Source organism: Dreissena polymorpha, chromosome 8 (genome assembly GCF_020536995.1).
Source record: "Dreissena polymorpha isolate Duluth1 chromosome 8, UMN_Dpol_1.0, whole genome shotgun sequence".
Taxonomy (NCBI): Eukaryota; Metazoa; Mollusca; class Bivalvia; order Myida; family Dreissenidae; genus Dreissena; species Dreissena polymorpha.
Window position 1 is genome coordinate 23,117,216 of NC_068362.1, and position 19,915 is coordinate 23,137,130.

General features: G+C 32.2%; 1 long non-coding RNA gene across 2 annotated transcripts in view; it reads left to right on the top strand.

Annotated features, from left to right (window-relative positions):
* Positions 1 to 916: 916 nt before the first annotated feature.
* LOC127842753 (uncharacterized) overlaps positions 917 to 19,915 on the top strand; it is a 28,940-nt gene continuing 9,941 nt past the window's right edge. Inside the window, exon 1 of one of the 2 annotated variants that reach the window (XR_008031862.1) lies at positions 917 to 1,018. This is a non-coding gene — a long non-coding RNA (uncharacterized LOC127842753). Of the gene's footprint in view, positions 1,019 to 4,235; positions 4,338 to 19,915 lie in introns of those variants that run through there. The other variant, XR_008031863.1, reaches the window with a different exon arrangement.

Below are 19,915 nucleotides of genomic sequence, written 5' to 3' on the forward strand. Positions count from 1 at the left end.
TATTTATATTTTCTCGTCTGATAACTTTCTGTAGCGTTTCATTTCCTTCATAAGGTACTGTCGGAAGTTCGAGTGACATCAAAAAAGAACATGGAATAATCACAGTCGGTGGTCCCACCAATACAGACGGACGTAAGCACTGAATTGTATTTGAGGTTAAAGCAATTATCAAAGTCATCATAACATTGAAAAGTGTTTCACCGCTCTGTTATATTTGTTAGCCAAGAAGGATTTTAAGTTAACTTTTGATAATAAAACTGTTAAGCAAAAAATGTAGTACTAACATATTCCATGCACCTAAATGACATTTCAAGGTCAAAATTAAAGGTCGAACGAAATAATGTTTAGATTCTACCATGTCTCATCTTTCTTCGTGAAGAGTCAACGACTCATTCTAAGGTCACATCTCGTAGATAATTGTTTCTGATACATTTCAAAAGTATCGAAGGATGTCAATATTAATTCGAATTCATAACCAGATAATTCGTCACGAATTATTCTCACCGCTTCTATTTTAAAGGTCAACTTAAAAATTAAACTCAAGGTCATATGTCATCGACTTTATTTCCCTTTCTTTGACGTTAAATGCGTAGGAGGAATATGGGACTTTTATAATTAGTGTTCCTTGGTGAACGTATGATGTTTGATATAGAAATATTGTGCTCTCAGGTTATTATGCATTGTAACAATTCATAGTCAGCGGTTATGAATTTTAATTTGTTTTTATAACATTGAGATAAAAAATTATTTACTATTCATTGTTAATTAAATTAGCCCGTTCTTTAAAGGCATTAACTTTAGGGGCATATATATATTTTACATCTTTTGACGCATTTTGTTTTTTCATCACATGAGAACGGATATTGCACGTACGATAGTAATAATTTCACTTTAAAATTATAATATTTCTTATCAGCACTTGCAGAACATGAAGTTTGTCAACACGGACAAAGCGGTTTCTGTAACGACTTCATACAATGTCCGACTGGACATACGTGTATGTTCAGGAAGAACGGGGGTATAGGGAAGTGCTGCACAAATGGTAAAGGTAATGTTTGCTCTGAATTAATTTTATTAGTTTCGTTAATGTTAATGTTAGATATATATTAGTTTTACCAAGACTATATAAATTAATGTTGTACACAAATTTCAATGGGCGGTTTTTAAATTTAGATATGTATTAAAAGACGCGACTGAATTGTCAACAATAATTTATGCAATATATATTGCCAATGTTCTTCTGGGTGTACTATTATTTGTTTTTTAACTAAAATTCTTTATGAATTAAGTGTCAAATATAAGATCATTTAAACATCAGTTATATAATCTCGAACGTGTGTTTTGCCATCCGCCAGACCATGTAGCGGAAGCTTCAATTAGTTATATTGAAATTAAAGCAATGACCAATTTTCTATACATAAAGCAATGACACTTAACAAAAAATTGATTCCTGCTCTGGTCACCGCATGGAACCGTCATTGCAAACACGTAGGCGAGCTGAAGCAAACACTTTCCCCATAATTAAAAAGGAAGCATTAACGCGTTATTTCAGATAATTTCAATTGAAATTAAACACCACCAGATGCTAATCGATATCAATAATTTTGTTAGGTAATTTTATTTTTAAAAGAACAATAATTTCGTATGCACGCTCTTCATATAAACGCCAAACTCATTAATGTGTCCAAAATGCTAGATGCCGGATCGGGAATTGCAAGCATCATTGGGGCAGTTACCGGCGGACGTACATCCGACACCAACAAAGGAGATGTAATTACTGTTGGCGGCTCTAGCAATACAGGGAAAGGTAGACTCGGCAACATCAATATCATTTAAATTGTCATTCTAACATTCAATAATATCAATATAATATTTATTGGCTGTATTGCATTAGAATTGTGTTATTATTTTTGACAAGCAGAAGACTCAGAAATCGAACTAGTTTCAAATGAATAGTAAAATATAATGTACAATAAAACATTGTCCGTGCTCTGTGAAAAGAGGGTTTAATGCATGCGCGTAAAGTATCGTCCCATATTACCCTTTACAGTCCGCACAAGCTAATCAGTGACGACACTTTCCGCCTAATTTGAATTGTTGCTAAGAAGAGATTTTCTTAAAACGAAAAAATCATAATAGCGTAAAGTGTCGTCCGTGAGTAGCCTATGTGTACTGCACATGCTAATCTGGGACGACACTTTACGCACATTCATTAAACCCCCGTTTCACATAGCACGTTCCACATATAGATGCAAACAAATAACATTTAGATGGATCACAAGCCCACAACACAAAATAACTAACACGAACCGGTATACAATGTATGTCTGAACAAAAACTATTATTGTTGAAAGCAATTGTTTCTTTACAAATGATATAATATTAATTTACTTGTTTTTATCAGTCGTGCAATCCTTCTATAGTACGGTTTTGAATTGGCTCTTTTTAGCACAAACCTATTATCATTGCTAGAAACTTCCCAGACCGTAAATAACTTACATTATAATGTCATTAATCACATCTCGCAGTAGTTTTTCTGATTATGTAACACAAATTGTGCTAGTTTCAAGTCTCGTTTTTGAAAAAATATTTGGAGTTATGGTAATTTAAGGCAGGAAAAACTTGCTTAAATGCCACGTATAACACATTTCGGAAATAAGAAATAATAAACAAATAATTCGATTCATGTGATGAAGTTGGTTCTTTTTAAAGTTATCATTAAAACACCTATTATATTTTGATCGTTAATTAAAAATACCAAACGCTAGCACACACCCAGTAAAATGATAATACGATTAGAGTTCTTGCATCGAGATAATCATCATTTATAATATCAAATACATATCAGCAAAATGATTATTAACATGTATTTTATAAAATGCATTCTAATTTATCTTATATATTTGATTCATTCTTCAAAATACACATTTGGCTTAATAAAAGCATTGTTTTATTTTGTTAAACCAGTGCATTGTCGGTTTTTAGTGTCTTGAGACCGTTATAACACCGAATAAATTGACATATGACTTATACATGAAATTTAATTAATACATGCCTGCAAACAAGTCTGTAATAATATATAACAATAATATTTCTTAACAGCACTTGCAGAACATTAAGTTTGTCAGCACGGACAAAGCGGTTTCTGTAACGACTTCATATAATATATATTAGTTTTACAGAAACTATATAAATAATGCTGTACACAAATTTCAATGGGTGTTTTTTAAAGTTAGATATGTATTTAAAGACGCGACTAAATTATAATAATTGATATATACAATATATATTGCCAATGTTCTTCTGGTTGTACTATTATTTGTTTTTTAAATACAATTCTTTATGCATTAAGTGTTGAATATACGATCATTTAAACAGCAGTTATATTATCTCGATCGTGTGTATTACCATCCGACAGATCATGTAGAGGAAGTTTCAATTCGTTATATTGATATTAAAGCAATGACCAATTGTCTATACAAACAGCCAAAACAAAACGACACTAAACAAAAAATGATTCCTGCTCTGGTCACTGCGTGGGAACCGTCATTGCAAATACGTAGGCTAGCTGAAGCAAACACTTTTTGCTCAGAATAAATACGGAAGCGTTAACGCGTAATTTCAATTGAAATTATACACCACCAGATGCAATTCGATATCGATAATTTCCTTAGGTGGTTTTATGTTTAAAAGAACAATAATTTCGTATGCACGCTCTTTATATAAACGCAAAACTCATGCATATGTCCAAAATGCTAGATGCCGGATCGGGAATTGCAAGCAGCATTGGGGCAGTTACCGGCGGACGTACATCCGACACCAACAAAGGGGATCTAATTACTGTTGGCGGCCCTAGTAATACAGGGAAAGGTACTTTCGGAAACATTATAATCAGTTAAATTGTCAAGCTTACATTCAATAATATTGAAGAATATGATACTTTTTTAATTAGTGTTCCTTGGTGAACGTATGATGTGTCATGTAGAATTCTTATGTTCCCAGGTAATTATGCATTGTAACAATTCATAGTCAGTTGCTATCAATTTTGATTTGTTCTTACAACTTTTAGATTATAACTAATGTACTGTGCATTTTTAATGAATTTAGCCCCTTCTTAATGGGCATACACTTTAGGGGCATATGTAAAATCTCTTGACACGCATTTTTTTCACATGCGAACGGAAATCGCACATGTAATAATAATTCCACTTTAAAATTATAAAAAAATTTAACAGCACTTGCAGAACATGAAGTTTGTCAACACGGACAAAGCGGTTTCTGTAACGACTTCATACAATGTCCGACTGGACATACGTGTATGTTCAGGAAGAACGGGGGTATAGGGAAGTGCTGCACAAATGGAAAAGGTAACGTTAGTTCTGAAATAATATAATTAGTTTGTAAATGTTAGATATATATTTGTTTTACCAGGACTATATAAATTAATGCTGTACACAAATTTTAATGGGTGGTTTTTAAAGTTAGATATGTATTTAAAGACGCGACTGAATGATAATAAATAATATAAACAATATATATTTTCAATGTTCTTCTGGGTGTTCTATTATTGTTTTTTTATAAATTAAATACTATATGAGATATGTGTTGAATATACGCTCATTCAAACATCAGTTATATTATCTCGAACGTGTGTATAACCATCCGCCATACCATGTAGCGGAAGTTTCAATTCGTTATATTGATATTAAAGCAATGACCAATTGTCTATACAAACAGCAAATACATACGGAATATTAAGCTAGTCAATTGTTCCAAGAGTTTGTATCACTCGAGTGGCTTGTGTGATGACGTATCACACGAGAGGCGGAGCCTCGAGTGTGATGCGAAATAGCAAAAGCCACGAGAGTTATACAAACTCTTGGAACAATTGACTAGCGTAATATTCCTTTTATTATATACAACATCTAACGAAAACAGTTAACAATTGTATTTTTTACGATAACAAAACTGACAAAACAATGACTAAAATGGTACGCCATAGTTTATTTAAGACGCGTATGAATACATTTTATGTAAATTAACGTGTAAACATTCGAACATGGAAAACATAGGTTTCCGACACGCTTACCTTAATGCCATCGTTAATCCAATGTTTATAACAATTCAGTTGACGACTTTAATCTGATGTTTATAACAAAAACGTTGAAACAATATGCACTTCACTTCTATCTTCCATGTCTTTATCGAAACTTAGTTTAAACCACACTATTTTATTGTATTCCTATCGAAATATACATTTATGCATGATAAACACACACTCCAAAATACGTTTTGAATTCGTTCGATAATTTTAACAAATAGTTTACTATAAAAAAAACACCACGTCCGACAGGTCCTTAAATTCCATAGAGTTTAGATAAAACTATTGTGTTTCGTCACAGAAATGACGTCACACGATGTACTACGTCATATATTTCGTTATATAAAATATTTATATTTTCGGTGCGCGTAATGTTACGTCATAAAATGGGTCGAAGTAGTCCGGCTAGTATGGTAATACGGAATTGGAAACAGCGATTAGCGTAATACGGGATTTTTTATTTCAACGATTGATACAACCTGTATTTTGTTAAAAGCATTATACAGGTATATAATAAAAAACGATACTAAACAAAATTGATTCCTGCTCTGGTTAACGCGTGGGAACCGTCATTGCAAATACTTAGGCGAGCTGAAGCATAAACTTTCTGCCCATAATTAATAAGGAAGCATTCACGTGTAATTTCAATTAATTTCAATTGAAATTATTCAACACCAGATGCCGATCGATATCAATAATTTCCTTAGGTGTTTTTATGTTTAAAATAATAATCAGTTCGTATGCACGCTCTTTATGTTAACGCCAAGCTCAATAATGTTTCCAAAATGCTAGATGCCGGATCGGAAATTGCAAGCATCATTGGGGCAGTTACCGGCGGACGTACATCAGACACCAACAAAGGGGATGTATTTACTGTGGGCGGCCCTAGCAATACAGGGAAAGGTACTTTCGGCAACATCATTATCATTTAAATGACCATGCTTACATTCAATATTATCAATATCATATGCATTGGCTATATTGCATAAGAATTGTGTTATTATTTTAAACAGGCTGAAAACTCAGTAATCGAACTAGTTTCAGATTAAAAGTAAAATATAATGTACAAAACCAAATGGGCCGAGCTGAAAAGAAGGTTGAATTCATGCGCGTAAAGTGTGGTCCAAGATTACCCTTACAGTCCGCAGAAGCTAATCAGGGACGACCCTTTCCGCCTAAACTGGATTTTTGCTAAGAAGAGACTTTCTTAAAACGACAAAAATCATAAAAGCAGAAGAAAGTGTCGTCCCTGATTAGCCTGTGTGGACTGCACATGCTAATTTGGGAAGACAATTTACGCACATACATTAAACCCCCGATTCACATAGCACGTCCCACATATAGATGAAAATAAGCGACACATAGATGGATCCAACGCACACAACACACAATAACTAACACGAACCAGTATATGTCTGAATAAGAACTGGTATTGTTGAAAGCAATTGTTTCTTTACGAATTATATTATATTAATTAACTTGTTTTCATCTGTCGTGCCATCCTTCTATTACACGGTTTTGTATTTGCCCTTTTTAGAACAAACCTATTATAATTGCTAGAAACTTCCCAGACCGTAAATAACACTATAGTGTCATTAATCACATCTCGCATAAGTTTTCTGATCATGTAATACAAATCGTGCTAGTTTCAAGTCAAGTTTTAAAAAAATGTATATGGGGTAACGGTAATTTAAGGCAAAAAAAACTTGATTAAATGCCACGTATAACACATTCTGAAAAATAATTCATTCATGTGATGAAGTTGGTTCTTTTTTAAGTTATAATTAAATAGCCGTTCTTCGTGTCATGAATTTAAATATTATCGTGTACTTTTTATGCAGCTTTGATTTATGGTCGATCCAGTGCACACATGTTATATTTCGATCGTTAATTAAAAATACCACACGCTAGCACACACCCAGTAAAATAATAATACAATTAAAGTTCTTCCATCGAGAATATCGTCATTTATAATATCAAATACATATCAAACAATGTCTATTATCATATCTTTTATAATATACAATATTATCTATTTTATATATTTGATTCATTTTTTCAAAATACACGTTTGACTTAATATAAGCATTGTTTTGTTTCGTTAAACCCGAGCAGTGTCGGTGTTGAGTGTATAATACCGTTATTACACCGAATCAATTGACATATTATATATAAATACAATTTAATTAATACATTTATGCAATATCGGTACTAAATTGGATATCGTTGAAGTAGTTTTTAATAAATTAGTGTGTTTATCGCTTATTGATTTAGCACATGCATGTGTGCAAACCAGTCATGCGCTTAAAATCCTATATATAAACAATAACAATATTCTGGTCTGTTCTTAATGTACACCATATTTGTCTTGTAAAATAAATATCATAGATTTGTTTTGAGTTTCTGGAAGAGATATTTCTATTTCAACCTTTGGTAGATAGCACCCTTCTATTGTTGCAAGATTAAATGAATCCCTAAACTCAATATGATATTTATTTCGCGCCGGCATTTTGTGGAGCTGACAATGGATCTTTCGAAATACAAAATATTTTCCATTTACAACGGTTTAACAAAACCCATCATTGGATTCGTCTTGAGTTTCATCACTGGTACATAATATGTATTTAAAATGAATTCATTTTGTATACAAAATCTTGTAATATTATACGAAAAGAATTACAGCAAGATGATGTAACGCTAGCATATGAGCATATTGTAGCCTGACAAAATTAGTTTAACAGTTTTATAAATAGCTTTATTATTTCCGTTCATAATTTAAATTCATAATTTACTTTTAAGAATTGTCACGGAACTTAAAAACATACGTTTTTAATAAGAAACAATGTGAACACATCTCCAAACTGTGTCAAACATCCCATACATATAACTATTGAATACCTCATAATGATTATCGGAAAGGTTGTTTGAACTTATCGAAAGTAGTCGTCACATACAATTTCCTGTCGTAATTAGGTGGAAACGATGTTAGGGCCAGTGCCAATACAGCAATTGACATCAGTGGCGATGGTGTCAACAAGAACGATAAAGGCCGAAAGCAACTTCGAAGAAAGATTGGTAAACTCGAAGGTAAGGACGTCACTGAGAGTAAGTATATGCCTAGTGAGATGTAAATGCACGCATTTCCAAGTTATTATCGATATAATTAAATGTAGCTATGTTTAAGTCAGTCAAGCAGATAAATAGGAATTCGAAGGTCGGGCTATCCAAGCAAAGAACGTCAGTTTGTATGGTAACGCTAGCATATATATAGATATATATATGCCAGGATGCAGAATCAACGGGGTTTTCAGGGGTTTACACACGGGCTAGACAGAATGTTATCTCGCCGTTAAGAACTTTTGGAGGAAGCTCCGCAGTTGGAGTAACGGGTACGGAAACAGTATAAACATCCGTCGAATGCATTCTTTTTAAATGTATTTCATTAGTAATTGTAGTAATGTGTTGAACATTGTGCTGTTGGTACATTTGTTGAGTAAGAATGTAGCTTATAAAACTGTTTGAGTGTTTATCATAGAGTGGTGTATGTATTGTAAAGGTCAATGGTCACTGAAAGATTATCGCCAGTTAGTTAAATTTTCTCCATTTGATTGCTCTGGAACATTTTTAAAGTATGTGTTTTTAACACAAAAAGCATGCAAAACGCTACGTGTTTACGTTGCCGATTTAAAATACATTATTCTACCACACTTATTTTCCCTTGGTTATAACCAAATAAAATATTTCTTAATTCTTTTAAAAGTCGAATTATATTTAAAAAATGAAATACTCATTTTCTTAAAAAAAAGAACTATTAATTCAGAATCTGGAATATGCAAGCATGGTGAATCCGGTCTCTGCAACATCTTCATCAAATGTTCGGACGGTTACACATGTCAATATTTTGACGGGAATACCATGGGCAAGTGCTGTAAAAATGCACCGGGTAAGGCTAGCATATTTTTTATAGTTATAGGAAAATATAATGCGACTTAATGCTGTATACACTATATATATATATATATATATATATATATATATATATATATATATATATATATATATATATATATATACATAAATTGTATATTATAAGACATTTTTCACATATAATTTTTTTAATATATCATTTAGTGCGTTCATTTGGAATAATTTAATATTAATTTAATAGAAAGAGAACGAAGTTGAATAAATTGGTAGCTTTCTCTAGAATTCGACCTTAAAGGGATCTTTTCACGCTTTGGTAAATTGACAAAATTGAAAAAAGTTGTTTCAGATTCGCAAATTTTCGTTTTAGTTATGATATTTGTGAGGAAACAGTAATACTGAACATTTACCATGGTCTAATATAGCCATTATATGCATCTTTTGACGATTTTAAAACCTAAAAATTATAAAGCGTTGCAACGCGAAACGATTGAATAATTTGGAGAGTTCTGTTTTTGTCGTTAAATTTTGTGAAACTACGAAGATTGCTTATATAAGGTATAAAATACGTCGAGTATGTGTACTAGGCGGAATAGCTCAGTAGGCTAAAGCGTTTTTACTTCAGGACTCTGGCAGGACTTCAGGGGTCACTGGTTCGAAACCTGCTCCGGGCACTGTTCTTTTCCTTTTTTTAATTTTATTCTTGATTTTTTACTGGAGCTTTTACGATCCAATGTTTACATTTATCAATATAAAGCATTTAATGAATAAGTTAAAAAATGCCAAAATCTGTGAAAAGGCCCCTTTAAGGAGCAACTACACAAGCATGCATGGTTTTATAATTGTGAGCGTCTCTTAAATGCCATGTTAGTAACACTTATGTACAAATATAAGATGAAAGTGATTGATGAATATCCATTAACGAAGCAATATTTGTTTCATTTTTCTTACACAGGAGTTTTTATTTGGAATATTTGAATTAATGGAGCTATTTATATTTTCTCGTCTGATAACTTTCTGTAGCGTTTCATTTCCTTCATAAGGTACTTTCGGAAGTTCGAGTGACATCAAAAAAGAACATGGAACACTCACAGTCGGTGGTCCCACCAATACAGACGGACGTAAGCACTGAATTGTATTTGAGGTTAAAGAAATTATCAAAGTCATCATAACATTGAAAAGTGTTTCTCCGCTCTGTTATATTTGTTAGCCAAGAAGGATTTTAAGTTAACTTTTGATAATAAAACCGTTAAGCAAAAAATGTAGTACTAACATTTTCCATGCACCTAAATGACATTTCAAGGTCAAAATGAAACGTCGAACGAAATAATGTTTAGATTCTACCATGTCTCATCTTTCTTCGTGAAGAGTCAACGACTCATTCTAAGGTCACATCTCGTAGATAATTGTTTCTGATACATTTCAAAAGTATCGAAGGATGTCAATATTAATTCGAATTCATAACCAGATAATTGGTCACGAATTATTCTCACCGCTTCTATGTTAAAGGTCAACTTAAAAATTAAACTCAAGGTCATATGTCATCGACTTTATTTCCCTTTCTTTGACGTTAAATGCGTAGGAGGAATATGATACTTTTATAATTAGTGTTCCTTGGTGAACGTATGATGTTTGACAGAAATATTGTGCTCTCAGGTTATTATGCATTGTAACAATTCATAGTCAGCGGTTATGAATTTTAATTTGTTCTTATAACATTTAGATAAAAAATTATTTACTATTCATTGTTAATTAAATTAGCCCGTCCTTTAAAGGCATTAACTTTAGGGGCATATATATATTTTACATCTTTTGACGCATTTTGTTTTTTCATCACATGAGAACGGATATCGCACGTATGATAGTAATAATTTCACTTTAAAATTATAATATTTCTTATCAGCACTTGCAGAACATGACGTTTGTCAACACGGACAAGGCGGTTTCTGTAACGACTTCATACAATGTCCGACTGGACATACGTGTATGTTCAGGAAGAACGGAGGTATAGGGAAGTGCTGCACAAATGGTAAAGGTAATGTTTGCTCTGAATTAATTTTATTAGTTTCGTTAATGTTAATGTTAGATATATATTAGTTTTACCAAGACTATATTAATTAATGTTGTACACAAATTTCAATGGGCGGTTTTTAAATTTTGATATGTATTTAAAGACGCGACTGAATTGTCAACAATAATATATGCAATATATATTGCCAATGTTCTTCTGGGTGTACTATTTTTTTTTTTAACTAAAATTCTTTATGAATTAAGTGTTAAATATAAGATCATTTAAACATCAGTTATATAATCTCGAACGTGTGTATTGCCATCCGCCAGACCATGTAGCGGAAGCTTCAATTAGTTATATTGAAATAAAAGCAATGACCAATTTTCTATACATAAAGCAACGACACTTAACAAAAATTGATACTGCTCTGGTCACCGCATGGAACCGTCATTGCAAACACGTAGGCGAGCTGAAGCAAACACTTTTCCCCATAATTAATCAGGAAGCATTAACGCGTTATTTCAGATAATTTCAATTGAAATTAAACACCACCAGATGCTAATCGATATCAATAATTTTGTTAGGTGATTTTATTTTTAAAAGAACAATAATTTCGTATGCACGCTCTTCATATAAACGCCAAACTCATTAATGTGTCCAAAATGCTAGATGCCGGATCGGGAATTGCAAGCATCATTGGGGCAGTTACCGGCGGACGTACATCCGACACCAACAAAGGGGATGTAATTACTGTTGGCGGCCCTAGCAATACAGGGAAAGGTAGACTCGGCAACATCAATATCATTTAAATTGTCATTCTAATATTCAATAATATCAATATAATATTAATTGGCTGTATTGCATTAGAATTGTGTTATTATTTTTGACAAGCAGAAGACTCAGAAATCGAACTAGTTTCAAATGAAAAGTAAAATATAATGTACAATAAAACATTGTCCGTGCTCTGTGAAAAGAGGGTTTAATGCATGCGCGTCAAGTATCGTCCCATATTACCCTTTACAGTCCGCACAAGCTAATCAGTGACGACACTTTCCGCCTAAATTGAATTGTTGCTAAGAAGAGATTTTCTTAAAACGAAAAAATCATAATAGCGTAAAGTGTCGTCCGTGAGTAGCCTATGTGTACTGCACATGCTAATCTGGGACGACACTTTACGCACATTCATTAAACCCCCGTTTCACATAGCACGTCCCACATATAGATGCAAACAAATAACATTTAGATGGATCACAAGCTCACAACACAAAATAACTAACACGAACCGGTATACAATGTATGTCTGAACAAAAACTATTATTGTTGAAAGCAATTGTTTCTTTACAAATGATATAATATTAATTTACTTGTTTTCATCAGTCGTGCAATCCTTCTATAGTACGGTTTTGAATTGGCCCTTTTTAGCACAAACCTATTATCATTGCTAGAAACTTCCAATGACCGTAAATAACTTACATTATAATGTCATTAATCACATCTCGCAGTAGTTTTTCTGATTATGTTACACAAATTGTGCTAGTTTCAAGTCTCGTTTTTGAAAAAATATTTGGAGTTATGGTAATTTAAGGCAGGAAAAACTTGCTTAAATGCCACGTAGACACAATTTGGAAATAAGAAATAATAAACAAATAATTCGATTCATGTGATGAAGTTGGTTCTTTTTAAAGTTATCATTAAAACACCTAGTATATTTTGATCGTTAATTAAAAATACCAAACGCTAGCACACACCCAGTAAAATGATAATACAATTAGAGTTCTTGCATCATTTATAATATCAAATACATATCAACAAAAAGTTTATACTGACATATCTTTTATAATATGGAATATTATTTATTTTACATATTTGATTCATTTTCCAAAATACACTTTTGGCTTAATAAAAGCGTTGGTCTGTTTCGTTAAACCAGAGCATTGTCAGTGTTGAGTGTCTGAGACCGTTATTACACAGAATCAATTGACATATTGTATATAAATAGAATTTAATTAATAGATTTATGCAACATCGGTACTTAATGGGATAGCAATTAAATAGATTTTAGTTATTTACAGTGTGTATCGCTTATTGATTTAGCACATGCATGTGTGCAAACTAGTCATGCGCTTATGATCCTAAATGTAAACAATAACAATATACTGGTATGTTCTTAATGTACACCATATTTGTCTTGTAAAATAAATATCATATATTTGTTTTGGGTTTCTGGAAGAGTTATTTCTATTTCTACCTTCGGTAGATAGCACCCTTCTATGGTTGCAAGATTAAATGAACCCCTAAACTCTATATGATATTTATTTCGTGTCGGCCTTTTGTGGAGCTAATGTGGAACAATGTGAACACATCTACCAACTGTTTTAAACATGCCCTTCATATAACTATTTAATACCTCATACTGATTATCGGAAAGGTTGCTGGAGCTTATAAAAGTAAGTCGTCACATACAATTTACTGTCTAATTAGGTGGAAGCAATGTTAGGGCCAGTTCCAATACAGCCATTGACAGTAGTGACGATGGTGTCAACAAGAACGATAAAGGCCGAAAACAACTTCGAAGGAAGGATCGTATACTCGAAGGTAAGGACGTCACTGAAAGTACGTATGTGCCTCGTGAGATGAAAATGTAATCATTTCCAAGTTATTATCGATATAATTAAATGTAGCTATGTTTGAGTAACTGAAGCAGATAAATAGGAATTCGAATTTCGGGCTTTCCAAGAAAATGCCATTTTTTATGGTAACGCTAGGATATATATATATATATATATATATATATATATATATATATATATATATATATATATATATATACAGATATATATGCGTAGTGGTTTAGTATGCCATACTATGTTTAACAACTTTATAAATAAATGTATGCCTGTATCATTAAAAACAGTAATTAGGATATGCAAAAAGCAATAGATTATATTCATAAATAATAAACCATAAATATATTATATTAATAAAGAAAAAAATACGCGTACAAATATACAACATTTTGAAAACAAGCCTTATATGTAAATATTGAACTCTTCATAATTATTATCGGAAAGATTATTTGACTTTATCAAAGCTAGTCATCATATTACACTACATTGTCGTAATAAGGTGGACACGGGGATGGTACACCTACGGACGCAGGTTCTGCAAACACAATTAACTTTGGAGGAAGCTCCGCTGTTGGAGTTACGGGTACGGCAAAAGTATAAACATCCGTCGAATGAAGCATTCTTTTTTAATGTATTTAAGTAATTTAAGTAGTTTGTGGAACATTTTGCTGTTGGCACATATGTAGAGTGTTTGGAGAGTACCGGTAAGAATTTAGCTTATAATACTGTTTGAATGTTTATGATTGTGTATGTGTAAGTTTTGTGGTATATCTATTGTAAAGGCAAACGGTCAGTAAAAGACTATCGCAAATTAGTTAAATTCTTCTTCGATTAATTAGTTTGGTGATTCATCGTTCTTATAATATGTGTTTTTCTACGTCTCTACTTTGCCGACTTAAATTATACATTGTTCTACAAAACTTGTTTACCCTTGCTTAAAAAACATTGTTCTACAAAACTTATTTACGTTTGCTTATAACCAAATAAAATCTCTCTTTAATCTTTAAAATTGGCATTATATTTAAATAATGAAAAACTCATTTTCCTAAAAAATGGAGTTATACATTCAGAATCTGGAACATGCAAATACGATGAATCCGGTCTCTGCAACAGCTTCATAAAATGCTCGGACGGTTACACGTGTCAATATTTTGACGGAAATACCATTGGCAAGTGCTGTAAAAATGCACCGGGTAAGGCTAGCATATTCTTTATAGTTATAGGAAATAGTATGTGACTTAATGATTTATACACTAATATATAATTTGTTTAGTATATTATAAGAACTGTTTACATGTAAATTTTGAAATATATTATATAGTGGGTTCATTTGGAATACTTTCAAATTGATATAATAGAAAAAGAACGAAGTGGAATAAATGTGTAGCCTTCTCTCGAATTCGACCTGAAGTAGCAACTACACCAGTATTCATATTTTAATAATTATAAGCGTCTCTTGAACGTTATGTTATTAACACAAGTATGTACAAATAAAAGATGAAAGCGATTAATGAATATCCATTAACGAAGCTATATAATTTTATTTTTCTTACACAAGAGTTTTATTTTGAATATTTGAATTAATGGGGCTATTTAGAATTTCTCGTGCGATATTAGTTTATAGAGTTTCATTTCCTATATAAGGTCCTGTCGGAAGTACGAGTGACATCAAAAAAGGAGATGAAATTATCACAGTCGGTGGTCCCACCAATACAGGCGGACGTAAGCACTGAATTGTACTTTAGTGTAAAGCAATTATCAATGTCATTATGACATTGCACAGTTTGTTTCCGCTCTGTTACGTTTTATTAGCCTAGAACGATTTTACTTTTACTTTTGATAATATAACCTTTAAGCTATCATTGTATTGATAACAAATACCATGCTTCTTAATGACATTTCAAGGTCCACCTTAAAAGTCAAGCGTAATAATGTTTAGATTCTACAATGTCTCATCTTCCTTTGTGAAGAGTCAACGACTGATTCTAAGGTCACATCTCGTATATATTTGTTTCTGTAACATTTCAAAAGTATCGATGGATGTCAATATTAATTCTCATTCATGAGCAGATAATAGGCCACGTATTATTCTCACCGCTTCTATGTAAAAGGTCATGGTACATATTCAAATAAAGGTCAACTGTAATTCCCTTTCTTTGACGCGTAGGAAGAATATGATACTTTTTAATTTGTGTTCCATGGTGAACGTATGATGTGTTATAAAGAATTCTTATGCTCTCAGGTAATTACACATGGTAACAAATCATAGTCAGTGGTTATGAATTTTCATTTGTACTTTTACAATTTAGATAATAACTTATGTACTAGTCACTGTTAATTAGCGCCTCCATGAAAGGCTTTCACTCTAGAGCATATGTTAAAACTCTTGACACGCAGTGTTTTCATCACATGAGAACGGAAATCGTACATGTAATAATAATTTCACTTTAAAATTATAATATTTCTTATCAGCACTTGCAGAGCATGAAGTTTGTCAACACGGACAAGGCGGTTTCTGTAACGACTTCATACAATGTCCGACTGGACATACGTGTATGTTCAGGAAGAACGGGGGTATAGGGAAGTGCTGCACAAATGGTAAAGGTAATGTTTGCTCTGAATTAATTTTATTAGTTTCGTTAATGTTAATGTTAGATATATATTAGTTTTACCAAGACTATATAAATTAATGTTGTACACAAATTTCAATGGGCGGTTTTTAAATTTTGATATGTATTTAAAGACGCGACTGAATTGTCAACAATAATATATGCAATATATATTGCCAATGTTCTTCTGAGTGTGCTATTATTTGTTTTTTAACTAAAATTCTTTATGAATTAAGTGTTAAATATAAGATCATTTTAACATCAGTTATATAATCTCGAACGTGTGTATTGCCATCCGCCAGACCATGTAGCGGAAGCTTCAATTAGTTATATTAAAATTAAAGCAATGACCAATTTTCTTTACATAAAGCAACGACACTTAACAAAAATTCATTCCTGCTCTGGTCACCGCATGGAACCGTCATTGCAAACACGTAGGCGAGCTGAAGCAAACACTTTTCCCCATAATTAATCAGGAAGCATTAACGCGTTATTTCAGATAATTTCAATTGAAAATAAACACCACCAGATACTAATCGATATCAATAATTTTGTTAGGTGATTTTATTTTTAAAAGAACAATAATTTCGTATGCACGCTCTTCATATAAACGCCAAACTCATTAATGTGTCCAAAATGCTAGATGCCGGATCGGGAATTGCAAGCATCATTGGGGCAGTTACCGGCGGACGTACATCCGACACCAACAAAGGAGATGTAATTACTGTTGGCGGCCCTAGCAATACAGGGAAAGGTAGACTCGGCAACATCAATATCATTTAAATTGTCATTCTAACATTCAATAATATCAATATAATATTAATTGGCTGTATTGCATTAGAATTGTGTTATTAGTTTTGACAAGCAGAAGACTCAGAAATCAAACTAGTTTCAAATGAAAAGTAAAATATAATGTACAATAAAACATTGTCCGTGCTCTGTAAAAAGAGGGTTTAATGCATGCGCGTAAAGTATCGTCCCATATTACCCTTTACAGTCCGCACAAGCTAATCAGTGACGACACTTTCCGCCTAAATTGAATTGTTGCTAAGAAGAGATTTTCTTAAAACGAAAAAATCATAATAGCGTAAAGTGTCGTCCGTGAGTAACCTATGTGTACTGCACATGCTAATCTGGGACGACACTTAACGCACATTCATTAAACCCCCGTTTCACGTAGCACGTCCCACATATAGATGCAAACAAATAACATTTAGATGGATCACAAGCCCACAACACAAAATAACTAACACGAACCGGTATACAATGTATGTCTGAACAAAAACTATTATTGTTGAAAGCAATTGTTTCTTTACAAATGATATAATATTAATTTACTTGTTTTCATCAGTCGTGCAATCCTTCTATAGTACGGTTTTGAATTGGCCCTTTTTATCACAAACCTATTATCATTGCTAGAAACTTCCCAGACCGTAAATAACTTACATTATAGTGTCATTAATCAAATCTCGCAGTAGTTTTTCTGATTATGTTACACAAATTGTGCTAGTTTCAAGTCTCGTTTTTGAAAAAATATTTGGAGTTATGGTAATTTAAGACAGGAAAAACTTGCTTAAATGCCACGTATAACACATTTGGAAATAAGAAATAATAAACAAATAATTCGATTCATGTGATGAAGTTGGTTCTTTTTAAAGTTATCATTAAAACACCTATTATATTTTGATCGTTAATTAAAAATACCAAACGCTAGCACACACCCAGTAAAATGATAATACAATTAGAGTTCTTGTATCGAGATTATTATCATTTATAATATCAAATACATTTCAACAAAAAGTTTATATTGACATGTCTTTTATAATATGAAATATTATTTATTTTACATATTTGATTCATTTTCCAAAATACACTTTTGGCTTAATAAAAGCGTTGGTTGGTTTCGTTAAACCAGAGCATTGTCAGTGTTGAGTGTCTGAGACCGTTGTTACACAGAATCAATTGACATATTGTATATAAATAGAATTTAATTAATAGATTTATGCAACATCGGTACTTAATGGGATAGCAATGAAATAGATTTTAGTTATTTACAGTGTGCATCGCTTATTGATTTAGCACATGCATGTGTGCAAACTAGTCATGCGCTTATGATCCTAAATGTAAACAATAACAATATACTGGTATGTTCTTAATGTACACCATATTTGTCTTGTAAAATAAATATCATAGATTTGTTTTGGGTTTCTGGAAGAGTTATTTCTATTTCTACCTTCGGTAGATAGCACCCTTCTATGGTTGCAAGATTAAATGAACCCCTAAACTCTATATGATATTTATTTCGTGTCGGCCTTTTGTGGAGCTAATGTGGAACAATGTGAACACATCTACCAACTGTTTCAAACATGCCCTTCATATAACTATTTAATACCTCATACTGATTATCGGAAAGGTAGCTGGAGCTTATAAAAGTAAGTCGTCACATACAATTTACTGTCTAATTAGGTGGAAGCAACACAGCCATTGACAGTAGTGGCGATGGTGTCAACAAGAACGATAAAGGCCGAAAGCAACTTCGAAGGAAGGATCGTATACTCGAAGGTAAGGACGTCACTGAAAGTACGTATGTGCCTCGTGAGATGTTAATCTAAACATTTCCAAGTTATTATCGATATAATTAAATGTAGCTATGTTTGAGTAACTGAAGCAGATAAATAGGAATTCGAATTTCGGGCTTTCCAAGAAAATGCCATTTTTTATGGTAACGCTAGGATATATATATATATATATATATATCTATATATATATATATATATATATATATATATATATATATATATATATATATATATATATATATATATATATATACAGATATATATGCGTAGTGGTTTAGTATGCCATACTATGTTTAACAACTTTATAAATAAATGTATGCCTGTATTATTCAAAACAGTAATTAGGATATGCAAAAAGCAATAGATTATATTCATAAATAAGAAACCATAAATAAATTATATTAATAAAGAAAAAATACGCGTACAAATATACAACATTTTGAAAACAAGCCTTATATGTAAATATTGAACTCTTCATAATTATTATCGGAAAGGTTATTTGACTTTATCGAAGCTAGTCATCATATTACACTACATTGTCGTAATAAGGTGGACACGGGGGTGGTACACCTACGGACGCAGGTTCTGCAAACACAATTAACTTTGGAGGAAGCTCCGCTGTTGGAGTTACGGGTACGGCAAAAGTATAAACATCCGTCGCATGAAGCATTCTTTTTTAATGTATTTAAGTAATTTAAGTAGTTTGTGGAACATTTTGCTGTTGGCACATATGTAGAGTGTTTGGAGAGTACCGGTAAGAATTTAGCTTATAATACTGTTTGAATGTTTATGATTGTGTATGTGTAAGTTTTGTGGTATATCTATTGTAAAGGCAAACGGTCAGTAAAAGACTATCGCAAATTAGTTAAATTCTTCTTCGATTAATTAGTTTGGTGATTCATCGTTCTTATTATATGTGTTTTTCTACGTCTCTACTTTGCCGACTTAAATTAAACATTGTTCTACAAAACTTGTTTACCCTTGCTTAAAAAACATTGTTCTACAAAACTTATTTACGTTTGCTTATTACCAAATAAAATCTCTCTTTAATCTTTAAAAATGGC